This window comes from Physcomitrium patens, chromosome 15 (genome assembly GCF_059467195.1).
Source record: "Physcomitrium patens ecotype Gransden chromosome 15, ASM5946719v1, whole genome shotgun sequence".
In the NCBI taxonomy this organism is placed as follows: domain Eukaryota; kingdom Viridiplantae; phylum Streptophyta; class Bryopsida; order Funariales; family Funariaceae; genus Physcomitrium; species Physcomitrium patens.
Window position 1 is genome coordinate 6392261 of NC_143424.1, and position 21125 is coordinate 6413385.

Sequence of the window (21125 nt, forward strand, 5' to 3'; positions counted from 1 at the left end):
TGATTGGATATTTCTTTTATCATTGGTAAAATTTACGTACAATAATTTGGTGCATTTTTCTACTCAATAAACACCTTTCTTTGCCAATTATGGTTATCATCCACAACTTGATACTCTTGACTTTTCAAAAGTTGATAATCTTGCGGCAAAAGATTTACCAAATCAATTGTCAAAGCTACATGCAACAATGAAGATACAATTAAAAGAAGCTCAAGAATGGTAAAGGATCAATACGGATGCCTATTGCAAGGAGCAACCATAATTCAATATAGGTAACATGGTATGGTTACTTCATTGAAATATCAAGACTACTAGCCCTTGTAATAACTTAAACTATCGTAACTTGGGACCTTTTTTTATTTGTAAACAAATCAATCATATTGCTTATTGATTATATCTATCGGAGTCTATGAAGATTCATCCTATATTTCACATATCTCTTTTCAAGCCGTATAAGACAATGAATATCTTGGAAAGAAGACAAATCCCACTTCCTCCTATAGAAGTGGATAATAATAAAAAAATTGAAATAGAAGAAGTCTTAGATTCAAGGTAGCATCAAAATAGGTTGGAATATCTTGTTCATTGGCATGGGTATGATCTTAGCAAATGCACATTGGAGCCAACAAAGAATCTCATAAATACAACAAAAAATATTGAAGCCTTTCGTCAACGACATCCATCAAAATTAAGATAAAGAATTTCAAAGATCTATGAAAGATGATGACCGCTCCTTGTAGAACTCGTCTCTAGAAGAAGGAGTAATATCATGGACATATACATTTACCTCAATAGTTACTTATATGATTAGGTAGAAATAAATAAATATAGATTAATTTCATAAAGTCTTCTAAAAAAGCTTTGTAGAAGCTTCATAGATGTGGTTTTGACTTTAGATGTGTTTGTAGATGAGAAACTTGGCACACAAGCTAATCACATGTTGGTAGCTTCAAGAATAATTTAACTCTATATAGTAGCTGTGATTGTCATTTTACTTATTCTATAATTCCTTCCACAATAAACATGTATAGGAAAATTTGAACACAGCAAAAGACTAAGTGCATGAGTTTCACTTATTAGGGTCACACAATTAACTATATTCCGAACCACTAAAATACTAAAAAATACTACAATGCTTCCTCCCAGTAACAATACTCCTTCATCAATTGATAACCACAATGTACAACCCTGCACTCTCAAAAGACCGCTCAAAACTCAATAAATTCCATCCAACACCAAGAATAACAAACTTCACTCCAACCAATCTGAATTCACAGAATTCTTATAATCATAGACATCCTTTGTTGAAACATACACACACAACTCTCAATAAACAACAATCATAATCTTCCATCCATAATCAATCTTCCAATAACTTCTCATATAATTCAATCACTCAGTACTCCAATTACATAATCAATAATTCATAAATCAATCTCTGATTTATTCCACACACTCACTTCTAAGTATTCACAAACTATCCATTACTCTTCAACAACAAAGAAAACAAAAAAAAAATAAAAAATAAAAACAAAAACAAAGAGGAGGTACCAAGCTTAACCCCGGCTCATGACTATCACTGTCTAGCCCCCCGACAAACTTCTACAACTCCTATATAATTGCTATTAATTTCCAGATTCTAACCGTAATCTTATAATAATCACTTTTAATAACTGAATCAATCATCTGTCTTCCTAAACTAACTGTTCTATGGACTATTTGTTTATTTTACCAATATCTTACAAAAACAAACTAATATCTATTCTACATAGCCCCACTCCTATCTGTACAGCATCCTTGCAAACACACAATTGATTCCTATTTAAAAACTATTTAACAAAATTCTATAAAATTACTAATTCCTCTGGCCCACCCAATTAATCATTTGTTGCATTATCAAATGTAGGTTCCACCGATTTTGGTTCTAAATTCAAATTCTCCACCTCTTCTAATCCGTCTATCGATTCTTTCTTTAGCTAGTTTGATAGATCTTCATTATACTCACCCAATTCATGGACTTGAGCCTCCAGTTTCAAGATCTAGGCATCACGAAGTTCCAACTGATACTGTTGCTAACTCATCCACTCTAGAATATCTTCAATTGACACTTGAGATTGACTTCTCACTGTTAACTCTTCCGTCAATTTTGTCACCTCAACTTGTAAAACTTCGATTTCAAACCTCAACTTTTCTATTTTACATCTAGATTGGTCACTCAATACTTCTTTCTCTTTCGTCAATAACTTAGCCTTGTCTCCTTCCGCCTGCAACTGGCATTTGAGTTTCTCCCATTCCAAATCCCATGTCTTGTGATTCTGGATCAATTCGTCCTGTTGTCCTTCCACAATTCGTAAGATGTGTTTTTTTTCTTTCGTCCAAGACTCATATTGGTGAACCCATTTTTGCTCCAATACCAGCTTGGATTTTCCAATTTCATTTATCATCCATTCTTGCTCTTCAATTCTTTGATTTTGCTTTGATATCACCTTCTTACTGTCCTCTAAATCCCGTTTGCTACTGCCTTCTACATCCAATGTTTGCACCATACAATGTATTTATGAAATATGCTTCAATAAAATATTCTTAAGAAGTATTCCTTTGGATAATTGACCTTGTGGAAATGCCAACTGATTAATATCCATCGAAATTGGGGTTTCATTCTCCTCCTCTACTGCTAAACAAATTCCAACCCATTCTGATTCAATAACTGGAACGACTCCTTCTGCCACTGTACGACTTCACTCTCCAATTTTATATATTACATCCACGGTATTGATATTTTATACCAACAAATTTCGTTCTCTCTATGGAGACACTAGCACTGGTACATGACTGTCCTCTACTGGCGTTGTTTGATGCAATGTGTGCACGATCACAGCATATACATAATTAAAACAAAGCAAATAAGTGAATTTCTCCAATTTCTACTTGGCTCCTATCTCCGAATGAATACAAGTGACTACGTATGTAGCCTATTTGAACACCATCCCTTCCAATGCCCCTACCGCTGCATACAATAACCGTTTGGACATATATGTGGGATGTCAGTACAATCCTAACCGCTTCACTAAAAAACGAAACCATTCCACGAGTTTTGGTGAAATTACCTCAGTAGTCCGCCAACCTTGGCTTCTCTCAAAGGCCGACATACCTTCCTTGAAATATCTTCCTAGATTGAAGTTGCTTGAGTCATCAGCTCCTATCACAATTTCTCCAATGAGAAGACACAGCACTTTTTCTAAGATTGTTCTATCAATCCCGATAATTTGTCCTTGTACCACACTCGATCCATCCTTCGGGTCGTAATTCGTAATATATTCCTCCACTAATGACACATTAATTGATGGTAAGTAATTTGACAGGTGTAAAAATTGGAACAACTGTGCACTCCAAAAGTCTTTTATTCTTTTCGACGTCCAGCAGATATCCAATTTCATCGGCTCCATATTGGTAACAATTATCACAGAAGGTGGTTTTGATGCGCGTCTAGCTCTGACATTTTGGCCATTGTCCTCTTTATTTGTAGCTCGCTTTGTACTTTCAATTGCCATGATGCTCCCTCTCTCAAACTCTTAACTAGAACTACTACGCTCAAAAACGTAAGAAATACAAGAAGTAGCAATCTCAGAAAACAACTAAGAATGACAATATAGAATGACCTCTAACTGGTGCCCCACTCCTATTCTCTTACTATCGGTGATCATGACAACATATTACCCATATTGTCCATTTCTCACCTCCGTCCCATCTGACACATTAATAATTACTAACTATCTTTTCAGTTGCTTCTACACCCTAACGCACTTATACCATATTTAGGTCTACCTTGTATCCATTCGAAGTCACTCCTCAAAAAAAAAATGAAAATCCATCTCGAGTTTTATGTATTATATAAACGTAATTGGTTCCCGTTAATGCGAGTACTAAAGCGATGGCCTATAAAATCCTCCAATTGAACAGACCTATTGGAAAAACCTTCAATCATCCGATACGGCCTATGCCAACAAACTTAAAAAATTTTCGAAAAATAATTAAATCGGCTATCGTACAGTAATACCAAATCATTGGGCATAAAAATCTTTGGACGTAGTTTACTATCATAGTAACTCTTCCTCCATTGTTGAATTGCCTCTATGTAGAAAAGAGTTGTAGCCCATATTTCATCCAATTCTTCCAATTTTGCCAACCGAGAATGTAATGACTCTTTGTCATTGAGTCGTTTATCCAAGGCAATCCATAAACTTTGAACCTCTAACTCGATGGATAAAATTACCTCTTGACCGTAAACTAGTTGAAACGGAGTAGAGTTGGTAGTTACTTTATATGCGGTGCAATATGCCCATAAAGCCGCAAAGAGTTTGGGCTCCCAATCGATACCTGTCCCCGAAATTGTCTTAGTCAAGACCTTGCACAAAATTCCGTTAGTCTTTTTCATTTGTCCATTAGCACGAGGATGATATGGAGTGATTTTTTGATGCTTAATCTCATATGTGTTCGTCAAGGCAGCTATGGTAGCATCTAGGAAATGGGTGCCGCGATCGCTAATCAATTCCTTCGGACACTCAAATCGAGTTATAATATTCTCGTATAGAAACGTAGCCACCATATTGGCATTATCATGGCGGGTAGTAAGAGCCTCTGCCCATTTTGTTACATAGTCCGTGGCGACTAAAATATATCACTTCTGGCCAAGTTTTGATGTTGGTGCGATGGGACCGACAAAATCAATACCCCATTTTTTGAATGGTGCATATGTCAAGATTAGAACTAATGGTATGGTGGAAATACCTGTTGGTCGACCAATTTGTTGATAGGGATCACAACGATGAACGAATTGGTGTGCATCAAAAAACATTGTAGGCCACCAATATCCGGCCATTAAAGCCTTGCGAGCAGTACTATCTCTCGTAAAATGACCACCACAACTATCCAAATGGCAACCTTTGAGAATCGATTGTACTTCACTTGAAAAGATACAGCGACATAAAATGCCATCTTTACCTTGTTTATACAAAGCATCGCAAATCATTGTATATGGGGTACTCTTTAGAATGAGTCGCTTCTTAAGCTTCTCAGTGAAAGTCAGCAAAAAAGTGTGGAAGGTCAGAAATTGAATGATTTTACTATATTCACGGAAAATCACATCCACCACAAATAATTCGACGTCAGGAAGAGCATCCGAAACAAGCTCGTTGCCGAGAATATTAGACAACCGGGATAAATGATCAGCATTGGCATGTTTCTTCCCAAGTCATACGACAATCGTAAAATTAAACTCTTGTAAGAGTAAGATCCATCGAGCAATGTGCCCACTCAATTGAGGCTTATTAATCATATATTTGAGGCCATCATAATCCACATAAAAAATAAATGGATACCCAAGCAAATAGTACTGAAATTTTTGAACTGAATATATTATACCCAACGCTTCTCGTTCAGTAGTAGTGTAATTGTGTTCAGTAGCCACCAATTGCCGATTGGCATAATAGATAGAATGATTCAGATCCTTGTCATTCTTCTGACTTAACACCGATTCAATAGCCACATTGGATGCATCAATGTATAGATGAAAGGGCTCTGTCTAACGAGGAGCCACCAATATTGGTGCAGAGACCAATTTTGACTTCAATGCTTCAAAGACTATGATACACTCCATGGTCCAGATGGAACTAGTCCTATCTCACGGAGGTTTTTTTAGTAAGTTCGTTAAAGATTGACAAATAACTGCAAACAAATGAATGAATCTTCCATAATAACTGACATGGCCCACAAATCCATGAGCATTAGAGACCGTCTCTGATAGGGGCAAGTTCATTATATACTGCACTTTGTCAGGATCTATAGCAATACCATGGCTGGAGACGATATGTCCTAATAATTTACTGGACGGAACACCAAATTGATTCTTCTCCGAGTTCAATGATATTCTAAACTTAACGCACCGAGCCAAATATTTGCTCAAATAATTAAGATGATCATATTTTGTACTGAATGCACAAAAGTAATCTAAAAAGATCTCCATAAACGACCGGATATAGTCTTAGAAGGCCTGAGTCATCACTCTCTAAAATGTGGTTGGGATATTATATAACCCAAAAGGCATCATGCGATAAGCAAATGTGCCTCAATTCGTAGTAAAGGTTGTCTTAAGCTGGTCTATCGTTGCAAGTTGAACTTGATTATATCCGAAAAATCCATTGAGAAACAAATAACATTCGTGACTAGTTACGGCATCCAATATACTATCTGTGAAGGGCAACGAAAAGTAATCCTTCTTGGTGGCTATATTAAATTTCCGGAAATCTTAACAAATGTGGATTTTTTCATTCTTTTTTGGCACCATCATGATTGGAAAAATTCACTCGCTATTCGATATCAGGTAAATAAAACCAATCGCAAGAAGCTTGTCTAATTCCTCCTTTACCATGAGGGAATATTTAGGATTAAGGCGATGTTGCCTATGTCAGCTACATAGTGATCCTCTTTAAAACTTTGGAGAAGTCGATCCAGCAAATGCAACAAAATGGGCCTCGACTTCATCGGATTCCTATAGTACTCCCCTAGCAAAGGCTTGACAACTTCGATTGCCTCAATTAAGTGATAATGAGGAATCTGGGGAAACAATTGGTGCACAATATGTGTACCAATATCATGATGAATGATGTTAAAGATCCCGTAATCCCTATCAATTGTGGACAGCCCACCACGCATGTAATTCCACTCCTTGCCACGGTACCAAGGAACCTTCTTTTTGTAACTATGATGGTGCATATACGTTATAGTGTCTAGTCACACTACATTTACCTAGTACGGCACCACATACAGCTTGAGTATCCACATCAGTCCCACCGCTATCATAATGTGTGAAGTCTTGCTTGAGAATGCTCCGGGCACCTGGGTGTAGAAGGAAGAATAGAAATTTCGATAACAAAATCCTAAATAGAATACTAACAATGCTCTAATTAGACTATAATAATGGTAAACAAACGGAATCAAATTCAAAACAACTCAAAGAAATTTCAAACAAACAATAAAATTCTTAAAGAAATATTAGAATGATCACAAATTTTACTCAAATATATGTCAATTCAACCTTAATTTAATTCTAGTTAAAACCCTATTGAATTTTAGTCAACTTTAGACCAAACCTAATTAAATCTTAAACCTTAATAATTCCTAAATCCTAAGTCAAATCCTAAACAAATCTTAAATTAAACCCTATTCCAAACCCTAAACCCTAAACCAACCCTAAATCAAATCCTAACCAAATCCTAATCCAAACCCTAAATCAAACCCTAACCGAACCTTAAATCCTAATCCAAACCCTAATTCAACCCTAAACTCTAATCCAAATCCTAAACCCTAAACCAAACCTTAAATCAAACCCTAACCAAACCCTAGTCCAAAATCTAATCCAAATCCTAAATCAAACCCTAATCCAAACCCTAATCCAAATCCTAAACCCTAAACTAAACCTTAAATCAAACCCTAACCAAACCCTAATCCAAACCCTAACCAAATCCTAAATCCTAATCCAAACCCTAATCCAAATCCTAATCCAGACCCTAAACCGAATCCTAGCCAAATCCTAACCAAACCCTAAACCCTAATCCAAACCCTAAACCGAATCCTAGCCAAACCCTAATCCAAATCCTAGTAATTCCTATGATAGATTTAAACCTCAATATGTAATGAATAAACCGTTGATCTCAATTCAAAATTTGCACACTTCTTAAAAATCAAGTTCAAAACGAGTAAAAATATTTTGAAAAGGATCAAAGTTACCAAATTGACGAAAACCTCAAAAATGTGTTTGGGTATTAGCTGGCCTTCTTCTCCAATCTTGTTGCCAACCTTCCAGAGCCAATTTCTCTTCTTTGCGCCGTTCGATTGGTTTTAAATTTCTTACACATATAGAAAAACAAGTTTAATATCCTCTCACATAAGTTTTACTCCAATCCAACTAGTAGATTGCATGAAATCTTAAAAACCCTCACTGGACCTAAAATTCTACTTTTTGAGACCTTGACTCACTTAAACCTCAATATCTCTCAGTTCAACCATTAGATCAAGCTCGAATTCACAACATGTATTCAATACAACTATAACCCAAAAAACTTCACCCGTAGATCTACAACAAAACTCTCGAAATCACTCAAAACATAAATCCTATTTTATTTCATAAAATCCAAATCATCCGAAAAAAAAACTCAACTTTGCAAAGCTCTTACAAATTCATATCAACTCCAAATCACCCAAAATCAATGCTTATAGAAATTCTATCCAACCTTCTCTCCAATCCCACTCTTTGATCTGCCAAAGAGTCTTGGAGTCGTCGTTGAGACTTGGTTTTGTGCCTCAGGGTCTAATTTCGACCCTGATTCATAACCGGCCCTCTCCGGGTATCAATATCTAGTTTTTCTAAGTAACTTTTTTCTAGAATTTACTCTTAACTTTCTTCTAAAGATTCCTATATCATTTTTTTTCCCAATCTACTTTGATTTGCCTTACTTATGGTACTACAAAGTAAGTAGAAGTCACCTTTCTAAAAGGCAGTATTGATACCTTTTAATTTTTCTACCCCTTTGGCTATTAACTATATTTCTAAGATGATTTTTTCTAATACTTTGAACTAAGATCTCTTAAATTATAATAATCTCCATACTCTTTCACCTATTAATTGTATTACATCACGACACCGCGAAGCTGAGAGCTACAAGGCCTGCAAGCATTGCTGCCCAGCATGTTGTAGAAGTGATCTCATCCTTCGCCTCGCTACGAACAAATAGGTCACTCTTAGAATCGTTGTAGTATAGTGGTAAGTATTCCCACTTATCACGCGGGTGACCGAGTTTGTTCCCCGGCAACGGTGCTAAAATATGATTGTCGTTTTACTTATTCTACAATTCCTTCCAAAATAAACTTGTATAGGGAAATTCGAACACATGGAAAGACTAAGCGCATGAGTTTCACTTATTAGGATCACACAATTAACTGTATTCCGAACCACTAAAATACTAAAAAATACTACAATACTTCCTCCGAGTGACAATACTCCTTCATCAACTGATAACCACAATATACAACCCTGTACTCTCAAAAGACCGCTCAAAATTCAATAAATTCCATCCAACACCATGAATAACAGACTTCACTTCAACCAATCTGAATTCACAGAATTCTTGTAATCACAGACATCCTCTGTCGAAACACACATACACAACTCTCAATAAATAACAATCATAATCTTCCATCCATAATCAATCTTCCAATAACTTCTCATATAATTTAATCACTCAGTACTCTAATTACATAATCAATAATTCATAAATCAATCTCTGATTTATTCCAAAGATTCACTTCTCAGTATTCAGAAACTATCCATTACTCTTCAACAACAAAGAAAACAAAAAAAAAAAACAAAGAAGAAGCATCAAGCTTAACCCCGACTCATGACTATCACAATCTGGCCCCCCGACAAACTTCTACAACTCCTATATAATTGCTACTAATTTCCAAATTCTAACCGTAATCTTATAATAATCACTTTTAATAATTGAATCAATCATCCGTCCTCCTAAACTGACTATTCTATGGACTATTAGTTTATTTTACCAAGATCTTACAAAAACGAACTAATACCTATTCTACACTAGCTTATAGAATAAGCTAACTGTATGGCACATACATAGATAACTTGCCTTGCAAGTTAAGACATGGAGATAACAAAGTCAACATGTTTTGGAATTCCTATAGGACATTGCCACATAGCTTCTAGTTATAAGTATATAAGGAAGCAAGAGTGAAGCCTTCTTCACTCTTGTCAATGCCGATCTAGTCTTTAGACTTGTTTCAAGTCTTTCTAATCTTCTTATTTTTGGCAATAGCCATTCTAGTTAATATTACATTACCTTTTGAGTGACTTTCTAGTTGTCTTCAATGACACAAGAGTGTATCAAGGATTCTCTTTTTTTGAGATTCATATCCTTGACATAAGGTAAGAATGAAGCCTATTTTATTTGACTAATGTCTTTTTTATTTTTAGTTTTATTTTAAGAGTTTCTTTTTTTTTAACTTTGACAATAGTCATTATAAATTAATATTATATATTCTTTTTTAATAAAAGAAGAGTGCATTAATCTCTTGGTATTTTATAATTTATGACCTTGATAATTTGACAAGAATTTTAATTTACTATTCTTCTTTTTTTTAAAACGAGTAGATTATTCAAATTCTTTTGTTGTATTTTAAAGGTTACAAATTATCCATTTTTAAACTATATTTTTTATTTTTTAATATTATTTTTTTATTTTAAAATATATATATATATATATATTTTTATAAAAAAAATTATATATTATTAGAGATTTTGAATTACTTTCTTTTAATTTTATTAGTAGATTTTTAAAAGTCATATGTTATAGATATAAAAAAATTATGGATATTATACTTCATAAAAGTGAAAATAGATTTAAAACTATTAAAAAAAAATTATAATCATGTTAACACTTTTGAAGTGGAAATCTCACCAATTACTAATGTCAACTATAAAAGTCATATTTCCATACCTATCAAAGATGTTAATAATAAATTTTAATGTCTATGATAAAAAAATTAAGTAATTAAGAGAAGCAAGTAGATTAACCTCATAATTAAATCTAAAAAGTCCTCCTGTTATAAATACAAGATATGTAAGGATCAATATGCCAAAGAAGTTTGATGGAAAAGATCAAAATTCTAAGGATTTTTATAATAAGCTAACTTCTATATAAAGTTGCATCCTTCTCAATATTTTAGTTGATTTACTCAAATTAAATTTATAAGCGCATTCTTGTTTAAAAGTACTCTCTCTTAGTTTGTAGCTTTGATGGAAAATGATTTATGATTCTTCTATGATCTAAATTCATATTTGGAAGTATTTATGGCTACATTTTTAAAAAGTGATTAAAAAAAAGTTAATAAAATTTAAATTTCTATTTTTTTTTATAAGAATCATATTCATCTAATATATATGTTACTAAATTATAAGACTTTGCTTGTAACATAGATTGAAATGACAAATTATTTATCAATAAATTTTAATATGGATTAAAAGTTAATATCAAAGATTTATTATTGACAATCTTGAAAGTAGACTTATTAAAATAATTTATTACTCAAGCCACTACTTGCAACATATGATTTTTTGAAAGACATCAAGAACAAAGATTTGGTTGAAAAAGAATAAGTCAAGTCACAATAATAACTCTTGAGTTTTCAAAAACTTATTTATCAAGACCAAAACTTATACAAATTAATATAGTACATTTTAAATCTCTCATCCAGAAAAAAAAAGATTTAATATTACCAAGAAAGATTATATTTATATTATAGAGAATCTAAGCACATTGCTTAACATTATTTTAAAAAAAAATAATGCAATTACAAATTAAAAAGCATAGTTGCTAAAGATGAAAATATATTGAAAAACAAATTTATTTAGCTAAAATAGAGTTCATGCGGTTGGAATCTTATATAATATTTGGTAAAGGTCATATTTTCTTTTAGATCTTTCAACTTGCTTTATAATAGATATTTATTTAGGACCAAATAAATAAATTAAATCCATATTAGATTTAAGAGACTTAGCTTATTTAAATAAAAAATATTTTGTTAAAAAATAAAAATATTTTTAATCAAAAAATTAAGCTATTATATATAGAAGTCATAGATAGTCATTTATTATCTTTTAGAGATATTATCTATGAAACTATTTCTTTAGATATAGCAACTAATAGACATAATAGCTTAATAATATTTAATATTATTAAATCTCCATCCAACTTAATTATTTTAGATTTATTGTGGCTAAAAAAATATAATCTTTGAATATATTAATTTTTTTATAACCTTAAATTTTTTATGACATAATCCAAATTTTTATATATAAATAAAAAGTCATAAGTTCAAATCTTCATTGATAGGTATAATAACTTTCATACAAGCTGCAAAAAAAATATCACCTTTATCTATTTATATCATATATATTTTTTATAGTAAAAAGATTTTAAATAGCATTCCAAGTTGGTATTAAAATTATTAGAATATTTTTTTTAAAAGAAGAATGCAAATATTCTTTTAAAGTATTGTTCTTAGGATTTTTCAATTGATCGTCAAGAAGGAGTTCAACTACTATTTAGACCATTTTATAACTTATTACAAAATGAGTTGGTTTCACACAAGAAATATATTGATAAGAATTTGGCTAAAAACTTCATATGTCATTCAAAATTTCCAATAAGAGTTGCAATCTTGATTATAAAGAAAAAAGATAGATCATTGTAGATGTATGTAGTTTATGAAAGACTTAACAAGATCACCATTCAAAAATAAATATCTCCTATTCTTAATTTTAGGACTTTTTGATTAACTAAATCAACTTATAATATATAAAAATATAGATCTACAAAGAATATATAACTTAATATGCATTAAAGAAAGAGATGAATGGAATATTGTATTTTGAATCAAGTATGGACGTTTTGAATAAATGATATCATGCCTTTTAGAATGACAAATGTATCAACTACTTTTTAACATCTTATAAATGATATTTTTTGATAATTTTTAAATTATTTTATTTTCTATTATTTAGATGAAATCTTAATCTATTTTAAGAATATAAAAGATCATGAACTTCATATTTTTTGTATATTACAAAAACTTAGAGATGCAATATTATACATCAAGATAGAAAAGTTTTAAGTTAAATTAAGTTGAATTTTTATAATAAATAATTTAAAATGATGGCCTTATAATAGATTCTAAAAAAGTTCAAACTATCATACATTAAAAATTTTCAAAAAAATAAAATATGTCTAATATTTTTTAAAATTTTTCAATTACTCTCAAATTTTCATTAAGAACTTTTTATAAGTTGCAAATCTATTTATACAATTGACTTGTAAAGACAAACTTGAGTAGAATAAAAAAACTAAAGCATCATTTGAAGCTTAAAGATAATTTTGATTTTTGCACCAATCTTGTATTGCATCAATTTTTCTAAGGTATTTTTTATAGAAATAGTTGCATCAAATTTTTCCTTAAATTTAATATTTTCACAAATGGAAAAAAATGTCAAACTGCACTTAATAGCTTTTTATTGTTGAAAATATTTAATATCACAAATCAACAATAAGATTCACAAGAAATAACTTTTTAAAAATATGGATTTTTTTTAAGAATAGCAATAATATTTAGAAGGTACTTTAAATTTAATGGCTATTTATATAAATCACAAGAATCTCAAATATTTTATATTAATATATATTTTAAATTATTGTCAAGCTTGTTAGAGCATGTCTTTGTTAAGGTTTGAATTCAATATCACTTATTGACCATAAAAGCAACAAGATTTGTTAGATGCCATTTATAAATATTCTTATCTTCTATCAAAAGATAAAAATATAGATTTTGATTAATAATAAATAATTCTTTTGAAACCAAAATAATTTTATCTTTAAAAAATGAAATCAACATTGACTATTTATTCAACTTTTCTTCAGTAAGTTCAATCCAATATGTATTTAGATCCCATTGTTTATGATATTAAGAATAATTATTCTAAATCTCATGATACTTCTAAGTTTGAGTTTAAAAATAATTTATTCTATTTTGAGAGATACTTATATATTCCAAAAGGTAAAATATAATTTTGTGTTCTTCAAACTTATTATGATTTCTTAGCTACATGAAATTTTAGATACAACAAGACCTTGAATTAATATCTAATGATTTTTGGTGTCTTCAAATTTAAAAGCCAGTTAAAAAAAAATTATAAGTATGTGATATTTATTTAAAGTCAAAACTTCTTTGTTATTAATCTTATAGACTTCTTTAACTATTACTTATATCAAAACAATGATATTCTTTTATTTCTATATATTTTATTATAAATCTTCTAATCTCAAGTTCATATAATTTTATATTTGTAATATTAGATTATTTTACAAAGACCTTTTTTATGTATAAAAATTATTATAAGTAAAGAAATAATTAATTTTTTTTAACAATATATAATACTATTGTAGATTATCAAAGAATATATCATAAAATAGAAGAATTTAATTTGTATCAAGATTTTAAAAAATCCTTTTTTAAATATTAAAAATAGATTTAAAACTATCTATGGTATATTATTGTCAAATCAATTTGAAAATAAAAAAGATGAATTAAATTTTACAATAATATTTGAAATATACTATCAATATGATTAGATAATTTTTTTGCTATTAGCAAAGTGTACTTATTATTGAAGAAAGAGAAGTTAGAAGCCACAACACTCAACATCAGTAAGGTTGTACATAAAGTAAAGTATGGAATAAGATGACTCTAACTTCCAACACTCTTTACTTATAGCTAGAAATTATATTTATTGTAGATGAATTTAGTCATTTTCATCCTTCTTTCTTTCATCCATCTAAATCCTAATTTTTTCTTACTCACTTGCCACCTAAAAATCCTAGTTTCTACTATAATAATATCTTTTAATCTTTTATTATCTTTTGACTATTAGAAACTTACTATAGTTTAATTCTATGTGGTGGCAACCATACAAGATCTTACTGATCTTCAACACTCCTACTTTGCTAATTGCCAAAAGACTTTCAAACCTAATGCCTCTATCAACTCGTGGTGTCTATCCTTTATCAATGCTTTTGTAAGTACATCAGCAAGCATGTCTTTTGTAGCATAATACTTCATACATATTACTCTATCTTCAATTTTTTCTTGTATGAAATGATGTTAAACATCAATGTGCTTGGTTCTTGAATGGTGCTTTGGATTCTTAGCAAATGCAAGACATCCTTGATTGTCACACATTATAGGAGTTGCTTCCAATTGCAGTAGTCCAATGTCTTCTGAGAATTGTCTTATCTAATATGCTTTCATTGCACAATGACTTGCTGCCATGTATTCAACCTTCATGGTTGATCTTTCAATAGTAGGTTATCTCTTATAATTCCATAAAATGGCTCCTACTCCAATAAAGAACACATATTCTATTGTGGAATTTCTATCATTTGCATCTCCAACCCAATTAAAATCACAATATCCTTGCAAAACAATATTATTACATTTAAGGTACAATTTGAAGTTCTTTATACCTTTTAAGTACCTTGATTTTTTTTTACCATTGTCATATTATGTAGCGTTTAGCTTGAAAATGCATCAGGCACCTGGCTATGGAAGATAAAAGAAAAATTATAATAACAAATAACTAATAACAGTAATTGACTTTGGTAATAGTAATCAGTAGTAGCAACCAATAATCAATAATAGTGACCAATAACTAATTGCACTAGCCAATAACCAGTAGCGGTAATCAAAAATCAATAATAGTAATCAATATTCAATATGAATAATTAGTATCTACTAGTAGTAACCAATAATTAGTAGTGATAACTAAAAATCAATAGCAATAATCAATATTTAATAGCAATAATCAATATCTAATAGCAAAAACCAATATCTAATAGTAACAACCAATTTTCAATAGCAATAACCAATATCCAATAGTAATAACCAATTTCCAATAGTAATAACCAATATCTAGTAGCAATAACTAATATCCAGTAGCAATAACCAATATCCAGTATCAATAACCAATATCCATTAGCAATAATCAATATCCAGTAATAATAACTAATATTCAGTAGCAATAACCAATTTTTAGTAGCAAAAACCAATATCAAGTAGCAAAAACCAATATCTAGTAGCAATAATCAATATTCAATAGCAAAAACCAATATCCATTAGCAATAATCAATATTCAATAGCAAAAACCAATATCCTTCAAAAATATAGAACTTTAGCACTCAATTTCTTCCAATCCAATTGTTGGATTGAGCTCAAAATTTCTTAGGAGCAAGATAATATTCTTAACTTCAAATAGATGATAATCACAAAAATGTGCTTGGATGTGGATCAGCCTTCTTCTTCAATCTGAATGCTGAATTTCCAATACCAATTTCTTGACTTTGTAAAGCTCTTACAAACTCATTACAAATCCAAATCACACAAAAACAATGCTCATCAAAATCCTATCTAATTTGCTTTCAAATCCCACTCTTTGATGTGCCAAAAAATCTCGAAGTTCTCATAGGTGCTCAGTTTTATGCCTTAGGATCTGATTTCGACCCAGGTTGATAACCGACCCTTCTTAGGTATCAAATTTTGTCTCTTTTAAATTAATGCTTGTTAAAATCAACTCCTAACTTCTTCCTATAAAATGCTCATATTCTTTATTTTCCTAATCTACTTTATTTTACCTTATTCATGGTTCAACAAAATAAATAGAAGGCCATTTGTAAAAGGCAGTATTGATACTTTTTAGTTTTACTACCTTTTGACTATTAATTATATCTCTAAGATAATTTTTTCTAATACTTTGAACTAAGATCTCTTATATTATAATAATTTTTATACTCTTTTACCTATTAGTCGTCTTACATCACAACACCATTGTCCAATATAAAGATCTTGCCTTAGACATGTGTTGACTCACAACACTCATACTAAATGCAAGATTCACTCTTGTAGCCATCATTACATACATAATTGAGCCTATTATTTCCTCATATAGAATATTTTATATTTCACTTTTAACTTGTACATACTCTTCATCCGTGAGCTTTATCAACTTCAAGTTGGCCTTCAAAGGTGTTTCAATAGACTTGCACTCGTCCATGTTGAATCATTTCAACACTTCTTCAATGTACTTGGTTTGATTCATTGTAATAATCTTGTTGCCATGATCTCTTACAAACTCCACTCCTAAGCAATAGTGGAGCTCTTTCAAATCACTCATCTCATATTCTTTTTCTAATATGGCCTTCATCCAATCCATCTTTTCTATATTGTTAGCAAAGATGATCAAATTATCAACATAGAGGATTACAATCAGTAAGAACTCCTTAGATTGTATCACATATAATGAATGATCAGCCTCACTCCTTACAAATTCTTTATTGATAAAAAATATGTCAATATGTTAGTACCATGCTCTTGGTAATTTTTTCAATCCATACAAGAATTTCTTCAACTTGCATACAAGGTGTTCTTTGCCTTGTTGTACAAATCCTTGAGGTTGGTCCATATAGATGGCTTCTTATAATTTCCCATTCAAAAAGGCCGTCTTCACATCTATTTGATGTATTTCCAAGTTCATTACTATCTCAATTGCTACAATACTTCTAATAGTAGTTAATTTAGCAACGAGTGTATAAGTCTCATTGAAGTCAATTCTAGTAACTTATAAATATCCTTTGGCAACTAATTTTGTCTTGTGCCTCACCACCATATCCATTGCATGTCTTTTAGTTCTAAATATCCCTTTACAAACAACATTTGATTGATTTGCTGGAAGAAGTGTCAATTTCTATGTACCATTCTTTATAAGAAATTAGTATTCTTCTTTTATAGCCTTTTTTCACTTCATTGCATCTTAAAACTTTATAGCATCATACAAAGACAACGGATTAGCAAAGAAAGCAACACTTGCATGTTCTTCACTTACTTGACAAAAGATGTAGTTCTTCTACTATTCACTACGAGGTTTTCTTTCTCTCAAGGAATATCTTCTTTTATTTGAAGGAGATTCAACTTGTTTTACTTCAAGCTCTCTTCTAAGCTTTTTTTTTTCTTAAAACTTATCTTTTTTGACTTAAAGGTTGATATTCTTCATCATCATCATCATTATAATCTTCAATATCTTCATTACTTGTCTTTGAAATTTATAAGGCCTTCTTTTTTATCTTCTTTGAATCTTCATCTTTATTCAAACTTTTAACTTCATTTTCTTCATCTTCTTCTTTTGTTGTTGGAATTGGAGATGTATCCATAAACACATCATTACTCTCACTTAGACACATCTCCAAAAGCTTACAAGTACTTTTATGCTCTAAAAATTCAACATCACAACTTTTGATGATCTTTTTGGTGTCCAAACACATTAGCTTATATGCCTTGGTACCTTCACAATATCCTAAAAAAATACGCTTTGTATCTTTTGCATCAAGTTTGGACCTGATACAATTTGGTATCTTTGCATATATAATACATCTAAAGGTCCTTATATATAAGATACAAGGTTGTCTTCCACTCCAAGCTTCTTGAGGTGTCATTGATGCAAGAGCACTTATTGGACGCCTATTTCTTGTATATACTGCATTCACCATAGCTTTCGTCCAAAATTCATAACCTAGCTGCCATCTAAAAATCTTAGCCATTATTATAGTTACATCTTTTAATCCTTTTTTATCTTTTGACTATGAGCAACTTACTATGATTTAACTTTATGTGGTAGCAACTATGGAAGATCTTATTAATCTTCAATACTTATAATAACACAATACATTCTTTTATTTAATAAATATTTTTTTAATTATAATTATCATCTATGAATTAATACTTTAAATTTTTCAAAAATTGATCATCTTTAGAAAAAATATTTAATAAATCATTTATTAAAGTTGTACACAACAAAAAAGAAAGAATTAAATGATACTCAAGAATAACAAAAAATCAATACATATACTATTACAAGGAACAATCTCAATTCTACATTGACAACAAAGTATGGTTATTTTTTTGTAGTATTAAGACTAGTTACTCTTATAATAAATTAGATTATTGCAAACTTATATCATTTCTTATTTTTAAATAGATTAATTTATTTATATATCAATTATACCAATTAAAATCTATTAAGATTCATCTTATATTCTACATGTCTCTTTTTAAGCTATATAAGATAATAAATATATCAAAAAGAAGATAAATATCACTTCCTTCCATAGAAATAGATAATAATCAAAAATTTGAGGTCAAAGAAGTCTTAGATTCAAGATGGCACTAAAATAGGTTGGGATATCTTTTTTTATTGGCACAAATTTGATATTAGTGAATGCTTATAGAAGCCAACTAAGAATCTTCAAAATGTAATAAAAAAAAAAAAAAAAAAAAAAAAAAAAAAAAAATGATTTTTTTTATTGACAACATCTATCAAAATTAAGATGAAAAATCAAGTAGTTTTTTGCTATAAAGAAAAAATAGTTCAGTGAAGATTATATTTTATATTTTATCTTAATTTATAATTTATATATATTTATCATACTAAAAAGATTGAGAATCAATAATCACCAGATTCATCATAAGAACTATTATTTGTTGAATTTTCAAATAAGATATTTAAATTGTTACAATCTTCAAGATAATATAAAAGAAATGAAGACCGTCAATAACATATTTATCCTAAAATTAATGGTGAAATAAAACATATTTGATATCATAATCTTTAAAGAGACTTCTAATATTTGGTGATATTATTAGAAGTAGAAACTATCCTCAATAATGTTTCAAATATTTTATTTGAAAGAAGTTGTAAAGGTCCCAACAATAACAAAATATCAAGGTGGCCTTTTGCCTTTAAATAGAATACTATCAATAGCTAAGATAACTTATCAACTACCTTCAAAGAAAAAAAATTCAAAATATGTAGCAAATACAATTTGTTCCATTTTAGACTTTTTCAACATGTGATTACTACTTCTTATAGAACTCATTTCTAAAAAAGAGGAATAATATCACATGCATACATATTTACCTAAATTAAATAAATTAGATAGAAATAAGTAGAAGTAAATGCATGGTATAAGTTGGTTGTATGGTGCATATGTAAGAAACTTATCTTGCAAATTAAACACATATTTTTCAAGTTGAATATATGTTAGAGGTCCTATAGAACATTACTACATAGCTCTTTGTTAGATAGTAGATATGGAATCAAAAGTGAGGCCTTTTTGACTCTTATCAATGCTTTTCATGTATTTAATCTTGTTTCAAGAATTTTTAGTTTTTCTTGTCTTTGATAATAGCCATTCTAGTTTAATATTATACTATCTTTGAATAATCATCTATTTCTTTTGAATGATACAAGAATGTATTGATAGTTAATAATTATTATATTAAAATATATATTTGCTAAGAATTACTTGATAAAATATTTTTAATCTAAAATTAATCAATAATTCTTAGAATCAACTATTATGCTAATCATTTTGAATTATGATAGTAAGAGAATACTAGATATGTATTTAGATTTGTAAAGAAATGCAATAAATACCTTTATTAACATAATGTAATTAATATGGTTGTTTCAATGGAAATGGCTATCAAAATTTTAAAATCTATTATTACAATTATGAGTGGTTTAGTAAAAAGATAAGTAAAAAGATAAGTAAAAAGATATGTATTATATTTAGGTTATAATATGAAGAAAAAATTTAGCTATAGTAAAGACTATTATTTTTATCTTATTTTAATAATAATAATAATAGTAAATAAATTAATAATAAATAAAACCTCTATTTAAGCAAAAATATACTTTAAAAATCAAAGAAGTTTTTGTATTAGAAAAGCTTAAGGGAATGATTTTATTTCATTAATTTAATAAATTTATAATATATTTTAAATTAAAAAATTAAAAATTCTACTTCAAGTATTTATATTTTTGGCATATTAAAAGAAATAATAATAATGGTTGTTATTTGTGATCAAACAATAATCAAGACTATATATCTTATTATAACTAAGTCAATAGATAATGTGAAGAAATTACACATTTTTTATATAGACCAAACTAACCAAGCTTTGTTACTTTTTTCTTTTATATTTGTGGATACTACCACTACAATACATTGTATTGTTTTAACTTTAGTTTTTTTTAATAGGCTAATTTTTATATCATAATATATATATATATTGATCCACAATATGTTGCAAATACTAATTATCTTTGTTACAAAGTTTTTATTATTTGATTTCAAAATAATAAAAAAAAATTAATTGGCCAAAATAGCTATGCTATTTTTTGAAATAGTTCAAGCAATTACAAAGTCAATTTTTGATGAAAACTTTGTAGAAGTAGATAAATCACAAGTAAAACTTATAATAAAATTTATTTTAATTTTTTATAGCAGTATTTTATTGAAAATTCTTATAACAATGTTTTATTAGTAAAAACCAAGAAAATTATTTGTAAAATTTTCTTATTAAGCTTGCTTTAGAATATCAAGTCTTACAAC